The following is a 21,766-nucleotide window of genomic DNA, read 5'->3' on the forward strand; positions in this document are numbered from 1 at the left end:
AGCAGCAGCAGAGTAAGGAGGGATTGCCTTCTCTTTGAGAACTTCCCACCCACAGGGTTGGGCTTCTTTGTTTCAAACCAAAACCTAAGGATGAAATCAGACTGGGCATTATGAAAAGTCAGGCCTAGTTCTTATGGTCTCATGAATATTTGAGCAAGGACATTTTCTCTCCTCCAGTTCCAATAAAGGTTAACTAGTGCCTTCTAGTTTATCAGATAGTTCCTTTCTCTCCCAAATCCTTTAAGGAGGTGTCTGTCATTTCAGAGCAGTGTATTTTGTCGTGGTGGTTGGTTTTTGGCTTGTTTTTGGTGAGAAACTGAATAGGAAAGAGCAAGATTCAGCAAGATTCAGGAAGGGTGGAAGGTCTTAGTTATTTTGCATAAAATTTATATAAATTAAAGAGTGAGTCCCTGGACTCAGAGTACTTGAGTTTATTGAGGATGAGGTGGAGGCCCAAGGAGAAAGTATGAGAGAATCTGTAGTATATGAAGAGAATAGATTAGAAAAAAGGCAAAAACCAACATAGAAATATGAAGTATTTCTGAGAACTGTGTATCTCCTTCATAGTACTTGAGACAAACTAGTTAAGGATTTATGTTGAAGCTATTTGCACATATTATGTTTATTATAATTAAATATATAAATTATTAAATAATTACTTATTTTAGATATTCTGCCTAGTTCTGAACTGCACACATCACTGTTTTATGAGCGTCTCCTTGGATAACTAAAAAGTGACCATGGATACCTAAAACCAGTGATTTGTAGTTTTAAACAATCCTAAGTGCTGTGGTTTCGCTCTTCTCTGGGCTGTGGTATGCCCTCTTTCCTCATAATCACTCACAGTGGAAACATTTTTGAAAAGTGAAAAATGAAAGTAGATGTGTGCTTGCTTCTGTGACAATGAAGTGGCACAAACACCGAGAGAAAGCCTCCTGGTCTGCGTCAGCCTCGAAGGGGTGGACAGCCCAGCAGAAGAACGGTTGTGATGATAGGAAAAAAAGCAGACCAAATCCTCCGAACCGGGAAAAAATGAAAAAAATCCAATAAAGAGTCCAACACCAGAAACATCCCCTGAAAAAGCCAACTTTGGGAGACCCGTGGGCCTCTGGCTGGGCTTCCCTGGGCTCAGCCCTGTCTTCTGGGCCTGCCTTCACTCCCAGGGCATCTTTCCTGTGCTTGCCCACCTTGCCACCTGCCCAGCACTGAGTGCGAGAGGAAGGGGCCAGTGATACTCCTTTTAAGGCAGAGAATCTACAGGGCAAGAGATGTGTGGCTCACCTAAGTTCATATAGTGAGCATGGGATTGATGAGAAAATGCATACTCCAGGAGGGGTATGGACAGAGACCCACCCTCTGTAAACGAATGTTCTGGGACCTAGTGGAAGCCAAGACCCGACACCCATCCTGATTCCCACCCCCTCCACAAGAGATTCACCTAAACAGTGATGTCTTCCTTCCTTCCTTCTAGCTAGTTTATTTATCATTATCATTCATTAAAATTCACCAATTAGCAGCAGTGCCTGACCTGAGAGCAGGCAGTGCTGTGTTATTTGGTTGACAGCCAAACTAGTTTAAAACATAATCACACTTGCAACATTCTGTTCCTTTTTGAGCACGGCTGACCCACCAGCGCTGTTCTGAACATCGAGTGCAGCTGAGTTCCGAGTGCTGTCCTTCCTTCTACGTCAGAGCCCCGGAAACCTCACCCTTCTTTCAAACTCTCCCGTGTAAGAGGCCTTGGAACTTCAAACAGCCCTCTGCATTCCAGTCTTCGTTTCCTGGACACGTGGGCCAGCACCCTTCCCTTGAAAGCAGGCAAAGCATGTTGCTCTGGATGAGAAGTGGACGGGGACTTTGGAAGGAAGCTAATGGTGTGTAGAAGTTGTTGTATAGGAGGGGCACGGGGCCAAGAGCTGGGGCAGAGTGGCCAGATTTCCTAAGGTCACTTGGGTTTAGGAAGTGAAGTTCTATGGCTGGTTAGGAAGGTGAGTTGTCTGTGTGGCGAGCGATGTCACCCAGTCTGGTTTCACGGTGGTTATTACTGAATGATCTCTGGATTAGCCTTTCACACTTGTGGGTTCACTGCGCACTGGCCACTTCCTCCTCCTGCTCCTTGTTTTCTTTGCTTTTGATCCTTTCCCCCCAGCCTCACTCTTTCCCCGCTCACTCACTCAGGAAGATTTAAATGAAGGCATGAAAGGTTGGCAGAAGACAAACTGCAGCAAATGGGTGGCATTGCAGGGTAAGGAGGTATGAGACCAGCACACTAGACTCGGACTCCCTCTGGAGTGAACCTAGTGAGTCTCCAGGGCAGAGGACTCTGAGCAATGCAGAACAGGGTGAGACTCTGAGCAACGCCAGAACAGGGCAGAGAACTCAGCAATGCAGAACAGGGTGAGGCCCAGGATGCACTCGACCAGAGCATACAACTTCTGAGGCCACCAAAAAACTTAGTAATCAAGATAAATCAAACTTTCAAACAATGTTTAAAAAAAATCAAATTAGCAAATATGGTTTATGGGCTGCTCCCTCTGTAAGTAAAGGTTTGGTGAGGAAATTAGGTTCTATTTGTGGATCAAACAAGATAAATTCTGTTCTAAAGAGAGCTTAACTTTAATTTAATCCAGAAACAAGCCAGAAGAGATTTCATTTCTTTATGGATCCTTGGAAAACTGAACAGGGACCATACTTCTGTGGCCAGTTTGGATGGGAGCAGAAGCCTCAAGCCAGGGTAGCTTTGACTGCCTAAATTATATCAGTTAGTGTGATGGCCAGTGACTTGTAAATATGAAGTGGGTTCTGTGTCCCACCTCATGAAATTTTCTTTAATATTGATGTTCTATTTCCCACCTCCCTGGTTTTTAATACTCTTGGATAACTTAAATGATAGTGTGATTATATGATCCTCAAAGATTTGATAAGAACACACCCATAAAACCACTAGTTCTAAGATATTTTTTCCCTTTTTTATATCTTGTAGTTTTTTTTAATTGAATGTCAGATGTTATATATATGACAGTAGAAACTAAGAGAAGAACATTTATACTGTACCTCAAAATGGAATACCTCCTTGTGTGCTCGCCTATCAGTGGAATGGATCAACTGAGTCTAGTCAAGATGTGAGCTGAGTTTGGATTTTATTGTCACTATGGTTCCCTTCAGCACACTGATGCTGCTGCTGCTAAATCGCTTCAGTCGTGTCAGACTCTGTGCAACCCCATAGATGGCAGCCCCCCAGGCTCCCCTGAATCTAGGATTCTCCAGGCAAGAACACTGGAGTGGGTTGCCATTTCCTTCTCCAATGCATGAAGGTGAAAAGTGAAAGTGAAGTCACTCAGTTGTGTCTGACTCTTCGAAACCCCATGGACTGCAGACTACCAGGCTCCTCCACCCATGGGATTTTCCAGGCAAGAGTACTGGAGTGGGCTGCCATTGCCTTCTCCCCTTCAGCACACTGCTGCTGCTGCTAAGTCGCTTCAGTTGTGTCCGACTCTGTGCAACCCCATAGATGGCAGCCCACCAGGCTTCCCCGTTCCTGGGATTCTCCAGCACACTACTATTCTCCAATTCCTCTTGTGTTAACTGGTGCTTGGATTGAGGGTTGGTTTGCTTGAGGGCTTTTGTTTTTTCAATGTTCCTCCTCTGCTCTCAACTTTAGAGCTTCACTGTGTGCCCTCAAGGAGTCTTCACACTCGCCCATTCCTTCAGCACTAGGGTGCTGTTGCCTGCGACTTGTGCTTGCTAGCTGGATGGTGGGGTCAGAGGCTTTCTTTGTTATCCTGTCCATCTTAGTCTTAGGTAGGCTCTGTGGTCCTGGGTCTTGGGGGTGAAGGCTTTTGCAGTGGTCCCACCCTTTGTTCAATATGGTATGTGTGTGCTCAGTTGTGTCCGACTCTTTGTGACCCCATGGACTGTAGCCCACCAGGCTCTTCTGTCCATGGGATTCTCCAGACAAGAACACTGGAGTGGGTTGTCATGCCCTCCTCCAAGGGGTCTTCCCGACTCAAGGATTAAACCCATGTCTCATGTGTCTCCAACATTAGTTTCCTCTCAAGATCTGGCCTCAGGATGGCTTCCTGACCCTCCTCTAGAGGTAGAGGGTTTTTTCTTTTCACTGACCCCAGCTACATGGGGTCACCTCTGTTCTGGCGGTGGGGTGGGGCAAGGGATGGTTGCTGCCCTTCTCTCTCCAAGCTGCCGTTTAACAAAGTTTAGGTGGCATTTTGACATTCATGCAGCAGCTTGGCGATGGTCCACAGAAGAGAACCTAGAAAAGTAGGTGCAACCTCCCTTTCACCTGCCCCTCCCATTGCTTCTGTTCTCTCAAGTCAGCCCACATTTGACATTAAACAGTTCACTAAAACGTTAACTGGATTCTTTATACTGGCTTACGTGACACTCCACATCTCTTCTTCCTGGGCTGTATCACAGGTTAGCCAGACTTCATGCCCAGCTTCCTTTGGGGGTTCCTGCCCTTCCTTTGATTTCACGCTTTCCCCTCTAACTTCAGCTCTTCAGTGGATTCAAGAAAAGTTATTATTTGCAGGTTTTCAGACATTGTCTTGGAGGGAGAGTGAGAACAAAGGTTTTCCCAGCTATCTACATTCTAGGCAGAAGCAGAACATTTTCGGCACAGTGTTTTTAAGTGGGTCAACTGTGATTACTCTTTCAAGCTTTCGTAGGGATTAGTATAGGGCTATCTCCTTTTCTTGAATCAATTTTTATAATGGACACTTTCCTAGGAAACACATTGACCCCATGGACTGCATCCCACCAGACTCCTCTGTCCATGGGATTCTCCAGGAAAGAGTACTGGAGTGGGTAGCTATGCCCCACTCCAGGGGATCTTCCCCACACCACAGGCAGATTCCTTACCATCTGAGCCACCAGGGAAGCCCAATATCTATATATAGTTTAAAATTACATCACTCATAATTTTAAAGTCTCCTCTGATTCTGTAGGCATGTCACCGTTCCAATCCTTTACCATTGTTGTTTGTGTCTTTACACTTTCTCCTTGATGAGACAAGTCAAAGCCATTTTACTAGTCTTTTTTCAAAGCTACTTATTCATGTACTGATCTTTCCCAAGAGCCAACACATTTGGTTTTAGGTCTTTTCAAAAAGGACTCTGTCTTGCTTTGTCAGTTATTTTTTTCTTTTTAAAATTTTTATTGGCGTATAGCTGCTTTGTTTTGTAAGTTCTATATGTCACAATTTTCTGCTGTTATCAAAAGATCTTTATTGTACTTTAAAAGCATTCTTTGTCATTCTTTTACCTTCAGTAAATTAGGCCTTTACTTTTTTATTGTTTATCTTAGTTTTATATTTCATCAGTTGCTGCTCTTTAGAATATGCTCTTTAGTCTACTTTTTTTTTAATTTAATTTTATTTAACTTTACAATATTGTATTGGTTTTGCCATATATCAAAATGAATCTGCCACAGGTACACATGTGTTCCCCATCCTGAACCCTTCTCCCTCCTCCCTCCCCATACTATCCCTCTGGGTCGTCCCGTGCACCAGCCCCAAGCATCCAGTATCATACATCGAACCTGGACTGGCGACTAATTTCATATATGATATTATACATATTTCAATGCCATTCTCCCAAATCACCCACCCTCTCCCTGTCCCACAGAGTCCAAAAGACTGTTCTATACATCAGTGTCTCTTTTGCTGTCTCATATACAGGGTTATTGTTACCATCTTTCTAAATTCCATATATATGCATTAGTATACTGTATTGGTGTTTTTCTTTCTGGCTTACTTCACTCTGTATAATAGGCTCCAGTTTTCTGTCACTTTTTGTAGTGTCTTCCATCAAACGCTTAGATGATTTATTTACCATCTTTATTGCTTTCTAGTAAGTATAATTAAGGCTATACATTTTTTCTTGTATGTCACTTTGGCCTTAGTCCCACAAGTTTTTATGTACCATGATCATATTGTCCCTCATTTCCAAATAACAAGTAATTTAATCTAACATAAAAATGAGCAAAATATGTAAACATATAAATGATAGACAAATGAAAAATATAACTTAAATAATGAAAAAAATGTTCAACCTTACTTATAATAAGAAAAAGTAAAATATAATTTCTCACCTGTTTGGTAAGTCTCAAAGTTAGACAACACATTCTGTTGATAAGGCTTGGGAAAAGACATTCTCATATGTTACTGGTGGGAACACAAAATCTAACAAAATTACATTTGTATTTTTCTTCTAACCCAGAAATCACGCTTCTGGAAATTCATTCCAAAGATACTCTGGCAAAAACTCAAAAGTTTAAATGCTTGGATCTGCTCATTACAGCAGTACTGTTTGTAATTACGTAAGACTGGAACCACCCAATTGACTATGAATAATGGTTAGGTAAAAAAACTAAGGTACATCCACATAACACGATGTTATACAATTGTAAAGGAATGAGTATCTTTATGTTATTATAGAATGTTATCCAGGATATTTTAATAAGATAAAAAGTCAAAGTAAGTAACAGAGTTTAGAGTATAAAAAGATAGTCAAAGTAAACAATAGAGTTTAGAGTATAAAAAAAGGAGCGGTTGATACCATGATGGTAGATACATGCCATTATAAATTTCTCTAAACCCGTAGTATGTACAACACCAAGACTGAATCCAAATATAAGTTGGGCTGTAGATGATAATAATCTATCACTATAGGTTCAGTAGTTGTGAGGTCTGATAATGGAGGAGGCTCTGTTGTGAGGGCAGCAAGGGACATACATGGGAAATCTCTTCCCTTCAATCTCATTGTGAACCTAAAATTGTTCTAAAAAATAAAGTCTATTAAATAAATAAAGTCATTTTAATAAAAGAACAGGATAAAACTATATATGCAAAAATGCCTATATATTTTAAAAAAGAAACACTCAAAGTATCAAACAAAATTAATTTTTTTAAATGTTTACCTTTAGGCAGAGGGAGGTAACAGCGTAGGAGGGATAAGATTGGAAGATAGACTGGTCTGAATGTGCCTTTTAAAAACAGTTTTGAAGGTTTCCAAGTGGCTCAGTGGTAAGAATCTGCCTGCAATGCAGGAGACACAGGTTCGGTCCCTGGGTCAGGAAGGTCCCCTGGCAAAAGAAATGGCAACCCGCTCCAGTATTCTTGCCTGGAAAATCCCATGGACAGAGGAGGCTGGTGTGCTACAGTCCATGGGGTTGCGAAGAGTCTGACATGACTTAGCAATTAAACAACAGCAACCAGGAGAAAATCAGTCTAGTCCCACATATTCACATCTGATGTTATTTACAGGAAGATCATACACATTTAAAACATTAGTAGGAAAGTCCCTTCTGGAAGTGCTAACAACTTTCTAAGTAATATAAGTCATCAAGAATAAAAGCAGATTTGGCTTCATAAAAACGTAAAACATCTGCACATTTGGAAAACACCTTAAACAGACTATTAATGCAAATTAATGAAAGATACTGAGAAAAAAATAAAAATAGTTTTGACATTGGAACTATCTACATGCTTTACATAATTAAAATAAAATTAAAACTAAAAGACAGGGAAATCCCCAAATACTTATTTCAACTAGCCCAAGATGGGACAACCTGAAACCCAAAGTTTCAAAAACTGAAATGAATTGAAACAAACAAATTACATAAAAACCCTTGAGTTAATGTTTCTTCAGCTCTGAAAAATAATCTTCTCTGACTTTGAATGCCCTTCCATCTACTGCCTTTGTTCCTTCCATTACAAAACTCTCTAGACAGATGTAGTAGCTTCTGGAAATTCTTTATATCTTTGTCCTGTTTTGAAAGAGTTCCTCAGCTGAATGTTGCAGCTCGTTAAAATAATATTCATCTGTGCCCATGTCTGGCCAGGCCACTCCAGATGGCTGTTTTCTTGCCCTCTGTACATCCCCTGCCCGACCAGTGCCTGTTTCACCTACGCCCTACTCACAGGACTGAACTGCCTACCTGCCCCAGGCCCCAGCTGATGGTTGTTCTTATCAAAGAGGCAGTGAGGGGTGGCCCCCTCTGCTGGTCTCCTTGGTAACTAATGAGCCCACCTGACTTCAGTTCCCCTATCTTTGGTGATTTCTGTCCCTGCCCTGGAGTGAAAAAGGTCTCCATGTCCTACCCGCCCTTAGCCGCACACGGTGAGGTGCTGCTCCGGGACTTTGCTGCAGACAAGTGAGTGCCCCCATCCATTAAACAATGCCTCTGTTGCTGACTCCAGGTGCTTTCTTAAAGCCGTGAAGCTGGGCGAGTGTAGGCCTTGGAGGCCTTCCAGATGCAGCCCAACAGGTCGTGTGGATATTCAGTCCAGTGTTAAGTATGGTGATTGTACGTTCAATAAGCCAGAAGTCTGGTTATTTCTCTCACCAGCCTGCTTTTCTATCTTATGGCTGCAGTAATCATTATAGTGAATGAAAGTTCTGATCAAAGAGCCAGCTTCTAGGGTGTGCAGAATAGAATATTGCCTCTGTACAGGTATATTATCCTGCTGTGGGAGTCTCTTCAGCAGCTGAGGTCCAGGAACCTCTTTTATCGGAAGCATCTTGTGGTTTCCTGTCGCCTCTTTCTACTCCAGTTCTTGTTGTATGAATATAGTCATCAAGTTCCTCCCTGTTTCTCCATCCAGAATCAGCTCTTCTGATGGAAGACCACCCAGGTTCACTGGTTGAAGCAGTTGTTGTTGTTTTTTTTTAAAGAATTGATTAACTTACTTACGGCTGCACTAGGTCTTTGTTGCTCCATGCAGGCTTTTCCTGCTGCTTCTGCTAAGTCGCTTCAGTCGTGTCCGACTCTGTGCGACCCCATAGACGGCGGCCCACCAGGCTCCCCCGTCCCTCGGATTCTCCAGGCAAGAACACTGGAGTGGGTTGCCATTTCCTTCTCCAATGCATGAAAGTGAAAAGTGAAAGTGAAGTCGCTCAGTCGAGTCCGACTCTTCTCGACCGCATGGTCTGCAGCCTACCAGGCTCCTCCGTCCATGGGATTTTCCAGGCAAGAGTACTGGAGTGGGGTGCCATTGCTTTCTCCAGGCTTATTCCTAGCTGGGGCTCACGCTTTGTTCCAGTGTGTGGGTTTCTCATTGCAGTGGCCTCTCCTTGCAGAGCACAGGCCCTGGGATGTGTGCGTCAGTAGTTGTGGCACTCTGACTTAGTTGTCCCGTGGCATGTGGAATCTTCCCAGACCAGGGATGGAACCTGTGTCCCCTGCTCTGACAGGTGGACTTTTAACTGCTGGACCGCCAGGGGAGTCGAATTGTTGAGGTTTTAACAGAGGAGCCGATATGTCATTGCCAGAACTTCAGTATATGAAGGACATGGTGGATTGTGATAAGCCCATCAGTTCATAATGCCATCTTTTAATATACTGACCAGATAATCGACAATTATCTGGCCCCTCCCTACCCTGTACTGTTAACCCTGAGCTTGAAGTTCCTTTAGAAGGTTAGTGTACAAAACGGCTGGTATCTTAGCAGTGTTCTTCTGCTGGCTTTCCAACCGCCCCCCCACCCCGCCCCACTCCACCTCCGCTTTTATTGTTCTTTCAATCCAATTCTTCATTCTCTTTTCCAGGGTATCTTCATATTTTCTGATCTTTGATTGTAACTTTTCTTGACTGTCATTTCAGTGGAATTTGGCAGGGGAAAGAAAAGCATACAGATGTGCTCAGCCTGTCAGTTTATCCTCATATCTTTTCTGACTGTATGAGGACATGAGTGGATATTATTTATAAAATTAGGATCACACTATTTATGTAATTTTGTATTTTGCTTTTTTTTCCCCATGAGAACGACAACACACATTGAAAATGTCATTCTGAATGAATGAGCCTTCCTAGTTCATCATACTGGAGTATATACACTGATTTCCTTCTATTTCTTTGTCACTAAATCATAAGGTGCTTGAGGAAAGAGAAACGTGTCAGATTTTTAGATCCTTAAGACTAAATGAAATATCTGGCATGTAGCAATTCATCAGCATTCCTGATTCAATCTGATTTTTTTTTTTTTTTCGTTGAACAGGTGAGAACAAAGGGCAGCAGGTAGAGAGGGAACACAGAGAGGGAGGTTAATTTGGGAACAGAGAACGCTGAATAGGTGTGCTTCTGTGTTTTATTTGATTTCCCCTCTCCTCCATTTCTGTGCTATCATAGAAGTTGATCTTTGTGTAGCCACTATGGAAAATAGTATGGATATTTTTCAGAAAATTAAAAATAGAACAACCATATCCAGCTATTCCATTTCTGTGAATATATCCAAAGGGAAAAAACCACTAATTTGAAAAAAATACATACATTCCTAGGCTCACTGTGGCATTGATTACTATAGCCAAAATATGCAAACAACCTAAGTGACCACTGGTGGATGAATGAATTAAAAAAATGTGATATATGCACATAGACAGTGGACTATTACTCGGCCATAAAAAGGGAAAAGGAAAAAAGAAGGAAATCTTGCCATTTATGACAACATGAATGGAACTTGAGAGTATTATGCTAAGTGAAATAAGTCAGGCAGGGAAAGATAAATACTGTGTGATATTACTTGTATGTGGAATCTAAAAAAAGAAACAAAACCAACACCCAGATAGAGAACAGATTGGTAGTTATCAGAGGGGAAGGTGGGGGGGGGGTGTAAAATGGTGAGGGGATCTCTTCTATAGTGATGAATGGCAACTAGACTTACACGTTGATCACTTTGTAATGTATACAACACTTTGATTATTATGTTGTACTCCTGATACTAACATAGTGTTATATACCAATTTTACCTCCAAAAAAAAAAAAGAAGTTGATCCTTTTAGTTGGTTTGGGAAATATAGTAGAGATTTTCCTCCCTCTGACTAAAGCCTAGAAACAAGAACCTATCTCTAAAGAACAGTGTTTCTTTCAGCGCTTATCAAATAGGTATAAAATGCTTCAGAGGGGATGTGTTTCTAAGTTACTGGTGTAGTAAGAAGTATAAAGATGGTGTTGATCTACCCAAGTTGCTATTCGCTGCCTCAGAAGGATGAGTCATTCTCTGTTACATTGAGACTGAGGTCATGTCCCCTCACAGCCAGGAGTGTAATCAAGTTGTGAAAATGCCATGGTAGGACCTGTAAACTCTCCTGGGATTGTGACATTCAGATGGTTAGAAATCTTTACTGAAGCATATTGGGAAGAATAGTTCACTATACTTGAGTAAGTGTTGGAAAGTAAACCAAGAAGGCATAAGACAACATATTCAGAGGTTTTATCATCAAACCCAGAATTATTTTTTTGAATTTTATAAGTATAATTGGGAGCCTCAAAAGCTGATGATTCCCATTTTCATCCAGAGTTTTTTTTATTTCCCCTCTCTTTCCCTTTTTTCAGTGCATCTATTTATTTAATACGAGTCACTGGTGTCTAGCAAGCACATAAAGTTGAATCACTTATTAAAATGTTCCTCTCTGAATGAGAAGTTATATTTATACATAAATTATCATCTTTTCACATACTGTAGTTTCATAGATTTTCACAGATCTGTAGGGACCCAAGTTTATTTTTTGAAAGTTGAATGAAAGAAGATTGCTGGGAACAACTTGCTCCTGATGAGTGGAAGGGTAGCAGTGAATACCTTGGTGGGATTTTTTAATTAGTTGGTTTGGCTACATCAGGTCTTAGCTGTGGCACGTGGAATCTTTAGCTGTGGCATGCAGGATCTAGTTCCGCAATCAGGGATTGAGTCTCGGCCCCCTGCACTGGGAGCACAGAGTCTTAGCCACTAGATCACCAGGGAAGTCCCAGTATCTGGTTTAAACTGAAATATGTAGTTTCTCACATCCCACGGTCCAACATGGAAAACACACCTAAAACAATTGTGATAACACTTTGCTGAGTACCACCATGTACCAGGTACTACTCATTTACATCTCTGATTACTGCAACAGCACCACAAGGTAAATATGTAAGCTCTAACTGAGGTCAGAGAATGCTGAGTTCTGAGGGCATCAGTGAGTGACCAAGGTCATTTACAGCCAGTTTGCAAACCCTAATGAGCTCTACATCCTATACTCCTCACAATGCCTCTCCTGACAATTGAGTTTAAGTCTGGTGATTTTACTTGATTTACAATTGATATAATTACTGATTACTGCTTCTAATGGATTTTGCAAAAGTTCTAGACTCACAGTACTACCATTACAAGTGTATCAGGCAGGATGGGCTAGGCTTTACTTTGTAGCAACCTCCAGAGCTCAGTGACTTTAAATAACAAAAGTTTATTTCTTGTTCACTCACTATGGTCATCATAGATCAACTGAGGCTCTGTTATAAGCTGACATTATCCCAGAGTAGTGAGGAACTATTCTCTAGAGCATGAACAGCCACAGTAGCCAAGAAGAAAGATGACCAAAGGGTCTTGCATTGGTGATTTAGTTTTGGCCCAGATGTGTCACACATCACTTTACTTACAACTCATTGGTGGTAATTGGCCACATGTCCCCCCGACGGTAAGGGACCAAGAATTGAGAACCAGCTGTAGATCCAGAAGACTCAAATAGCCAGAAATATTTGCTGAGTGGCAATAACTCAGGCATGTACCTAGTTGCTGCGGGGAACACAAAGAGTAAGCCATAGTCTTTGCTCTTAGAAAACTTACTGTGAGACATGCAAACAAGCAATCATAAGGCAAAGGAAAGTTGAGTGCCACACTAGTATAAGCATCACAGTAGAAGATCATGGAGGAAAAAATTACTAATTTTAAATGGCAAGGGTACAGAAGCCTTTGCAGAGAAGGCTACAGATGAGCTTTATAAGCTTGAAGGATTTCAAAGCATTGAAGGAGAGAGGGAGAAAGGCATTCCAACTAAGGGAACTGCATGAAGGGTTTGGCATGTTCAGGCAAAGACAGGTAGACCAACAGGATAGGAGAGGCAGGTAGGTGAGATAAGCCAGGAAATAACGACTGGAAAAGGCATTTTTGCACAAACCATGGAAGTGTAAATGCCATGTAAGGAAACAGTGCGTTTATATTGGGGTTGCCACATTTTATCAGAACTATATTAGAGACGTTGTCTCAAATAAAGGAGCATCTTGGCATGTTTACCATTCTTAGAAGGATATGTTTTCATGCCAGCTAGAATAAAATAAGACTGTCAGAGCAGAAGGCCCAGTACATAATAGGTAGTCAATAAATATGAATGAATTAGTAGGAAGAAAGTTGAGGAAGACATTTTATGTTAAAGTTTTGACAGTTTGTCAAATTCTGAGTCCCACACCTGATTTTTTTTTTTTTTTAAGGAAGCAAGGGAGAAGGTAATGGCACCCCATTCCAGTACTCTTGCCTGGAAAATCCCATGGACGGAGGAGCCTGGTGGGCTACAGTCCATGGGGTCTCTAAGAGTCGGACATGACTGAGCGACTTCACTTTCATGCATTGGAGAAGGAAACGGCAACCCACTCTAGCGTTCTTGTCTGGAGAATCCCAGGAACAGGGGAGCCTGGTGGGCTGCCATCTATGGGGTCGCACAGAGTTGGACACGACTGAAGCGACTTAGCAGCAGCAAGAAAGCAAGAATAAAAATTCCTAAGTAAAGCTGTTTGGGTGAAGCCTCAGTCATCCAGTTTTCCATGTTTAATTACTCCTCTTTCTTCCTTCCCTCAGCCAGCAAATGTTAATCTTTTACCATTTCCTCTTAGGTTCAATTTTCCAATTCTTTAACAAAATTTGTTCTTCTCTGAAATTTTTTTTTTAGGTCCTCTATGTGTCTCTTAAAGTTTCAGAGCCGGAAACACTGGACAAAACTTGCTAAATGAGAACCTGTCCCAATACTTGAGATTATTTGCTGGAGCTTCAGGGGCAAAGGTTACTTCATGCTCCCTGCAGAGCCTGCAGCAAAAAGAGACTATACTAAAAAATATTTTTTTATTTTAAAAAGGAAACAGAACCCCTCAATTCTGCCTAGGGCTGTGAAAGAAGACTGAACTTTCTGGCAGCCAAGTTATCAGCCTTGGCTAGGATTTCACACCTTGTCAGAACAGGATGATCTAAAGGAACAGTATTAAAGTCGTGGGCGGAGCACAGCTGGAAGCTCGCTGTGTTTATTTTAAAACCTTGCTCTGCCTCCTTATGTAGAGAGTGAAAAGAGGACCTGCTAGAAATATGAAGCAACGCCTTGCAAAGCACGTGTGGCACGCTGGGATTTGTGACAGCAAATCAATAAGTGAGGGAAGAAATGGACGAAGAGCAGAGCAGGGGGAGGCAACGTGGCAGATACCACAGGGGTCCTTGGTATTGAGGCCTGTACTTCTCGCACTGCAAGTCCATGTAATCACGGTAGGAGCCTGAGAACCTACATGTTCTGATTCAGCAGGCCTGGGGTGGGGCTTGAAATCCTGCAGCTCTAGCAAGTTCCTGCATGATGCTGATGTTGCTGGTCCCTGGACCCCTCTTTAAGCAGCAGAGGCTAGGTGACCGCTTTCCCTAATGGCCAGGTGTTTACAATACCTTGTGCTCAGGGTGAGTAACCCCTGCTTGGTTCCATGGGATGAGTATATCAAGCAGCTGAAGCCAATTGTGATAATTCTATTCCTGTAAGCTGGCTTGGGCCTAGTGGTGTGATGAATCTTGGCCAGTGAGATAAAAGGGAAGTCTTGTAGATGCTTTTGGGAAGGGCTGCTTGGTCTAATGAAGAGACCCAAGGTTGAGACTTGGCACTTTTTGGCTTTGGATACTACAGTAATGTTGTGGTCTTTGAAGCTGCTGTGTTCAACTTACAAGTGGAAGGAGCAACCTCGCTGACCGCCAGGTCCTTTCCACCCACCTCTCCATGGGATCTGTCTTCTTTGTAGGTACCAACCTTCTCTAGTTGAGCCCTAACCAATGGATTTCCTCATGGTTCTATTTTGGACCCTCTTTTCTTCTCATCATGTGTTCTCTAAATTAGACTTTTCAAACTGTGGCTAGTAACTCATTGTCAGGCCATTAAATCAACATAGACGTTTTGACCAGCATGGGGGAAAGAACAGACAGCCACTGAACATAACACATAGCAAAGGTAAGAACTGTCCAGGGGAATTGCATATATGTGTATGATGTAAAATACATTTCTTATTTTAGATCCTCATCAAAAAAGTGCAAGGACCAAAGGTATACATGATCTCATTTATTTCTGTGACCCTCAAACCTCTATTTTTACTTGTCTGTCCGTATCAGTTCCAAGCCCATATCTTCAACTTTCTGCTTGACTTGTCCACTCAGAAAGCACAGAGCAATTTAGTCAAAGCTCAGCTCTCCATCATCAGTTTCAGGCCTCCCTCATCCTCACCCCACTGCCAGCTCCTGCTCCTGTGTTTCTTCCATCAGGAACAGACACGGCCATCTACCCACCTAGACAAACTGGAACCCTGGGGGTCATTCTTGGCCCTTCACACTCTGCATTGTCGGTCTCTAAGTTTTATTTTATTCCTATGCACTTTTGTTTCTATTTATTTTTAATTGAAGGATAATTGCTCTATCGCTTTCATCCCTGTTCTTTACATGCTACCATCCTGGTGCACATTACTGTCCTCTCCCTCCTGGACAAGGGCCTTTGCTTCCTAACTCGCCTCTCCACATCATCTCCTACCCTTTCTAATCCATTCCTCACTCTGCAGACAGAGGGATCTATTAACCATGTCACTTTCCTACTCAAATTGAAGGGTAAAGCCACAAGTCAGTCTAGCTTTTAAGTAGCTCCTTAACTGGTCCCTAAGCAACTGCCCCATCTGGCCCTCATCGCTTCCCATCTGGCACTGCTCTCAGAATTTCATAGGTACCATACTGTCTGATGTTTGGGCCCCCAGAGATGCTTTTCTTTCCAGGAGCTCTCTTCTCCCCTCACCTCTTATTGTATCCAACCCTCCCTCATTTGCTGAAGTCTCAGAAGGCTGTCACCTCCTTAGAAAGGCCTGCCTTGCTTGGCTCCCGAGTAAGATTCAGTCCTTCCAACATGACACAGAGCACAACTGTAATTATTTACTTGTTCTAAGGTCTGTATTCCCCATGAAACATCAAGTTTTGCCTCTGTGTTTTTGACCTGCAGTGCCATGCCCAGGGTTTGGTGTACAGCAGTGGCTCAATCATTCCTTTTTGAGTGGACTGAAGCAACTGCGTTTAAGACATTTCTTTAAGTAATTTCCATGGTCAATTGCAGTGTTGCATCCTCAGAAAAACATCTGATTGCCTGAACGTGCAACACTGCCTTGTGATGTATTCTGGGAGGTTTGGACTTCTTTAATATTCCAAAGAAGGGCTATCAACTCCAACTGGAGTTCATCTAACAGAAGCATGTTCACCAGGATTCGGATTCTGCTGCTCACTTGATATTAAGTTGCTGGCTACTCAGATGCTTACAATGGCTCATCCGACTCTGACTTCTCTGTCTCTCTAAGGATCAGAACACACATCCAGAGATGTGACCTAGTAACAGCAGAAGTAGCCTGATCCCCCTACCTCCTACACTCCTATCATTTTTCTGTCTCTTCTGCTCCTCTGCCAACCTCAGTCCTACAGAGAGGAGCCAGCAAGACCACCGACTCCTGATAACAGAGGCCTCGCTCATTTCACCTTTCCTGCCCTTCGACATGGTACACGTCAAGATGTCCCGAGGGGATACTACAGTAATTCCTTTGGCCTCGCTTTGAAGTTGAAAATTAAAATGAGTTTTCTCCGGTGACTTTAAGTAATATAGTTAAATATTACAGCGTGGTTGACCCCTGCCTCCCCACTTCTCTCCTTTGACGTGATTCTGACCAGCCTGCTGATCAGACAGACATGGGTGAGCTACACAAGGGGGTTAGCAGGGAAAGGGACGTGTTATACTTTAATAAAAACAACAAAAGAAGCCATTTCATGTTCCCAGGAAAGCTATCATGGGCCAGGCCTGGAGGTGCACATACTGGGTTCTAAAGAAATTACGAAGGCCACACCTTGCTCAGGTACATCTTCCCTCCTGCTCCAAGCAGTGCAGGGGATGGTGGAAGTGAGACTCCTTCCTGCTGCAGGTGAAAAGCCTGCACAGCGGTGGGGACTCTGCTGGCATCGCCATCACTTGAAGCCCCAGCGCTGTCCCACAGGGAGGAAGCTTGGACCTGCTCCTACCTTTGCAAGCTGCTGTCCAGATGCAAATGCAGAGTAGTCATTGGTTCTCCCACGAGGCCACAGGGAGACCTCTGTGGTGGAGCAAGTTCAAGTTGCATTGAGATAATGTCCCTGGCAGTGCTTCCCTGTTCCATCCACTCAGAGACAGAAAAGGCCGAGATGGCCGCTGTATCTTCTTGGCTTTGGGGAATGATGTCTGCCATGGTTCCCAGAGAAGCTCCAGGGAAGTCTTAATGACCATTTTGCTTCTGGGAACTGTTCACCTCATCTCCACTCTATATTGTATGTGGACTCGCCCAATTACTGTCTCTCTCTTTACTTTGCCCTCTTTCCAGTGGAATGTGTCTTGGTGAAATGAAGTGTTTCTCTTTCTTCACATGCTTTCTGTGAGTGCAGTGCTCTGCACACCAAAGTAATGCAGCCTTGGCTTGGTTTGGGTTCCCCGGAAACAGACTCTTGATAGACAGCTGCATGCAGGTTCACTGGGGAGCTCTCTGGGAAGCTGTACCAGTAAGGATGTAAGAAAGGCAGACCTGGGCAAGGCAAGAAGTTGGCCCATGATGGGGTTGCAACCCAAAGGCCTTAGCCAGTCCTGCAGGGGTCTGTGAAGCTGGATGGCCCCCCAGAGGTGTTCCAGAAGGAAGCTTGAGGTCAAGTCTTTGTTTCTCTATATCAGCCGGTCATTGGCCACAGCCTGTCCTTGGGAAGGGGCTCGCTCTTGGACCAGGTCAGGGAGTTCCCTCCAGCAGAGGGAAGTTCTGAGGGTGGAGACGGTAGTGAGCTGCCCAGAGCTGATGGTCCCAGCAGCTGGCAAGGAATGCAGCAGCCCTTATCTCGAGAACACCACTGCATTCACTCCCAGGCTGAATTTGGTCTTCAGATACCTGTTTTCCTTTTCACAATATTTTAAAAACTGAATAATTCCATAAAATAATCTACATATTCCACTTCTCCTAATGTCAAAAGAACTAGTAGATCAATCAGAGTTCATTTAGGTAAACAAAACCTACACTGGGTATTTCAACAGAGATTTAATGTAGAGGGTTCATTAAATAAGTATTGGGGAGGCTGAAAAGTAACAATGGGGAACATTGTGGTAACCACAGGTGGTAACTGCAGGAAGGAGCCACCACTCCTGGGTTTGGTGGGATGAAGGGAACAAACAGGGATATCAAAACCCAGAGGCTTAAAGAAGAGAGGTCTGTGGAGCTGAGGGGTAGCTGCTGGTTCCTTTGTAAGGATGCAGGCTGATTCTGAGAGTGGGAAAGGAAACTGGCATCTGGAAGCAGATGTTGCTGCTGGGGTGAGGCTGGTGGTTCCAGCAAGCAAACAGGCCCAAGGGACTTGGCCCCCAACTCCTGCCATCCAGGCTCCCTCTAGTGCCCCCTGCTGGCAGAACCTACCAGGAAGGCAGTTAAAGAGAAAGGCCTCATTATCAAAACTGAATGTAGAGTAGGTAATAGCTTCCTAACCTACGCATCTGGTGATTCTGCATCCCTGGTCCTGCATGATAACAATCCAAGAGCTGCAACTCAGTTGCCTCTTTTAGAAAATAAAGTATAGTTGATTTAAAATGTTGTGTTAGTTTCTGATGTACAAGAAAGTGGTTATACACATTTTAAAAATATTTTTCATTTTGGCTTATTATAGGATATTGGATATAGTTTCCTGTGCTTTACAGTAGGACCTTGTTGTTTCTCTATTTTGTATATAGTAGTTTGTATCTGCTAATCCCAAACTCCTAATTTATCCCTCCCAGGACCTTTCACCTTTGGTAACCATAAATTTGTTATCTATGTCTGTGAATCTGTTTCTCTTTTGTTTCAATATCTAAGTTCATTTCTATCATTTTATTTTCCTTCTAAAGAAGGTGACTTTACTTAGTTTATAATTTCTGGGTCCATTCATCTTGCTGCAAATGGCATTATTTTCTTCTATTTTATGGCTAAGTAATATTCACACACACACACACACCCACACACACACCCACATCTTTATCCATTCCTCTGTCTGGACATTTAGGTTGCATCTGTGTCCTGACTTTTGTGAATAATGCCCCAAGCTGCCATTTTAAAGAGAGACAAATGAGATGTCCTTCTGGTCGCTGTCCCCTCTGGCCTGTGTCTCACTCATTTATCTTCCCAGCTGGCTCTTGTGGCTTTTCTTTGCTACTCTTGTACAAAAAAATTAGGCCCCCAAGGGATGCAAATCTTGAGGCGTTCTAGGAGTGAGTATGGGCATGGAATTTAACGCTCGATCCATGAATCACAGTCAGCACCACTTCATGATGTTTTTCCTGGGACTAAATTCTCCTCTGTTTTCTCCCCCAAACCATGGACACCCAACACCCAGCCTCTCTGACTGAGAGAAGGTTGGGGGCTTCCCTTTACTGGTTTTTCTGGAACTTGTTTGCAGCACTCAGCGCTGGGTTGGTAACCTGTCTGTCCCTCCTTCTTCTCTTTGGTTTCCCTCGCTGTCTTTCTACTTTGGAAAGGGAGCTGTAAGACTAGGCTGTGTTCCACGGTATGTGACTCAGCAAATGCTGTCTTGAGGGAATCAGAATTGTCTTGAGACAGACCAAAGCCCCAAGTGGAAATATTTCCCTTTGCTGTGGATTTAGTTTGTTTTATCTTTTGAAAATTAGTGTAATCAGGATTTGGCAAGAAAGTAAAAAAAGGCTTGGCTTTCTTGAGAAAGACTGCAACGTTTTCTCAGAAAGGCTACAAATGTTGCAGCCAATTACTAGATAGCATTGGAACCAATGATCATTTTGGAAATTAAGATCCTGGGTCTAGATTCTGGAAATATGGGTCTTCAGGGCGTGGAGCCCCTGATCAGCTCAGGAGAAGGGGGCCAATGGGACATCCAGTGGGAAGAGCACAGTGCTCAGAGGGGCCTGAGAGTCTGGCTGCCTCTCACTGCCTAGAGGTTACAGGGAAGGGTCCTGCAGCCCAAAGGCTCTGTGTCCTGACCCATGACCTGAGGAGGAGTGGATTCTGTGATCTCCCTTGCTTTCCAACAGTTCTAAGACGTTTATGATTGAACTGTCCTGTCTCTCCTTATCATCTATTTGGGACCCCTAGCAGATAAGCAGATTCCTCAGATCAGTAGCCCTCCCAGCTTCTTTACCCTGCCTCTGCCGAATGTGAAATGTCACACCCACCCACCCCTTAGCCCACCCCTGCTCTGCTGACACAGGGACAGCAGACACCCCAACCTGTGCTTCATTTCAAGAAGAGAAATAAGGTGGCATGGCTTTTCAAGAAGTGACCACTGAACACAGTGGGTTTTTGAGTACCTACTGTGTGCCTGGCTTGGTATATATGGGATGTCTGCACCTCTGAGGCGGTTCTCATTTTCAGATAGAAACCTGGGGTTCAGGGAAGTCAGATAACACAGGGCAAAGAAGGGACAATATCAGGTTTGGAATCCAGAGCACATAATAAGAGAATGAAGTTTGAGAGTCTTTTATCTGTTGCAGTTATGTTAAGGAGAAAGTCAAGTTTTATAGTGGCATTAATGCATACATTGAATTTTACTTTTTTTTTTGTCTTATGTTTTGGTTTTCATGTATTTTAAACACCTTGGTAACACCTGCTTCTCTCCTCTCCCACTCCTTCTTAACAAAGAGAAAGCAAATCTCTGATCTTGGCAGGCAAGAGAATCAAGCTGAAAGTTAATAACATTGTTCTGCACTCATTCTATCTGTTTTCATAGTTACCTCCTATTTATGGCAAGTGATACTGATTTTTCCATCTATGGTTAGCGACATGAAGTTTCCTTTGGAAACGAACTGAAGTTTAAAAAAACTTCAAGTTAAAAAAGTTCAGTGCCTAGTAGCCAATGTGTATTGGCTATAGCAAATATCATGCAGGTATGACTTTGCATGGGCTTCGCTGGTGGCTCAGACAGTAAAGAATCTGCCTGCAATGCAGAGGATCTAACTTTGATCCGTGTCTCAGAAAGATCCCCTGAAGAAGGGAATGGCTACCCACTCCAGTACTCTTGCCTGGAAAATTCCACGGACAGAGGAGCCTGGTGGGCTACAGTCCACGGGGTCGCAGACAGTGACAGAATGACAAAGCACAGCGCAGCATATGGCCTTGCATAATGGTTCTGACCATCCCTGTGCCTCAGTTTCTCCCGGATAACACCTACCTCCCTAGGTGGCTGTGAGGATTGAATGTGTTAACCCATGTCAAGGACATAAAGAAGCTCCTGGGACACAGTAAGCAGTCACAGAAGTGATAGCCAGCATTATTACTATGCATCTGTGTGACATTTAGAGAAGATTTCCATTTGGTTCTTGTGTGTCTCTTATGGAATGACAGGCTGATAAAGCAATGACAACCAGGGACATCTAAATTTTACACACTGATTTATTGGTAAAAGCCTTACCTAGTTGCATACTCGTCTGTAAAATTGCGGAGTGTGGGGGAAATTTTACTATAATTTATTGTTATCAGCATGCAGTTTACCTTTTTAAATATTCAAATTATGTTTATGACTGTAACGAACTTACAGCTTTTGAAGTATTTTATTTTCAACATGCTTTCCCTGCAGCCACCCCCCCACCCCCCCCACCCACCCTCACCCCCTCTCACCCTCACCCCCCCACCCCCACCCCCACCCCCACCACCACAAGAAATTGAGAACGGAAGTCAAGTT

General features: G+C 43.2%; 1 long non-coding RNA gene across 1 annotated transcript in view; it reads left to right on the forward strand.

The window, feature by feature from the left end:
• Positions 1-730: 730 nt before the first annotated feature.
• The window catches only part of LOC139184439 (uncharacterized), a 175,163-nt gene continuing 154,127 nt past the window's right edge, over positions 731-21,766 (forward strand). Inside the window, exon 1 of the long non-coding RNA XR_011567942.1 lies at positions 731-1,874. This is a non-coding gene — a long non-coding RNA (uncharacterized lncRNA). The remainder of the gene's footprint in view (positions 1,875-21,766) is intronic.

The sequence above is a fragment of the Bos indicus genome, chromosome 8 (genome assembly GCF_029378745.1).
Source record: "Bos indicus isolate NIAB-ARS_2022 breed Sahiwal x Tharparkar chromosome 8, NIAB-ARS_B.indTharparkar_mat_pri_1.0, whole genome shotgun sequence".
NCBI lineage: Eukaryota > Metazoa > Chordata > Mammalia > Artiodactyla > Bovidae > Bos > Bos indicus.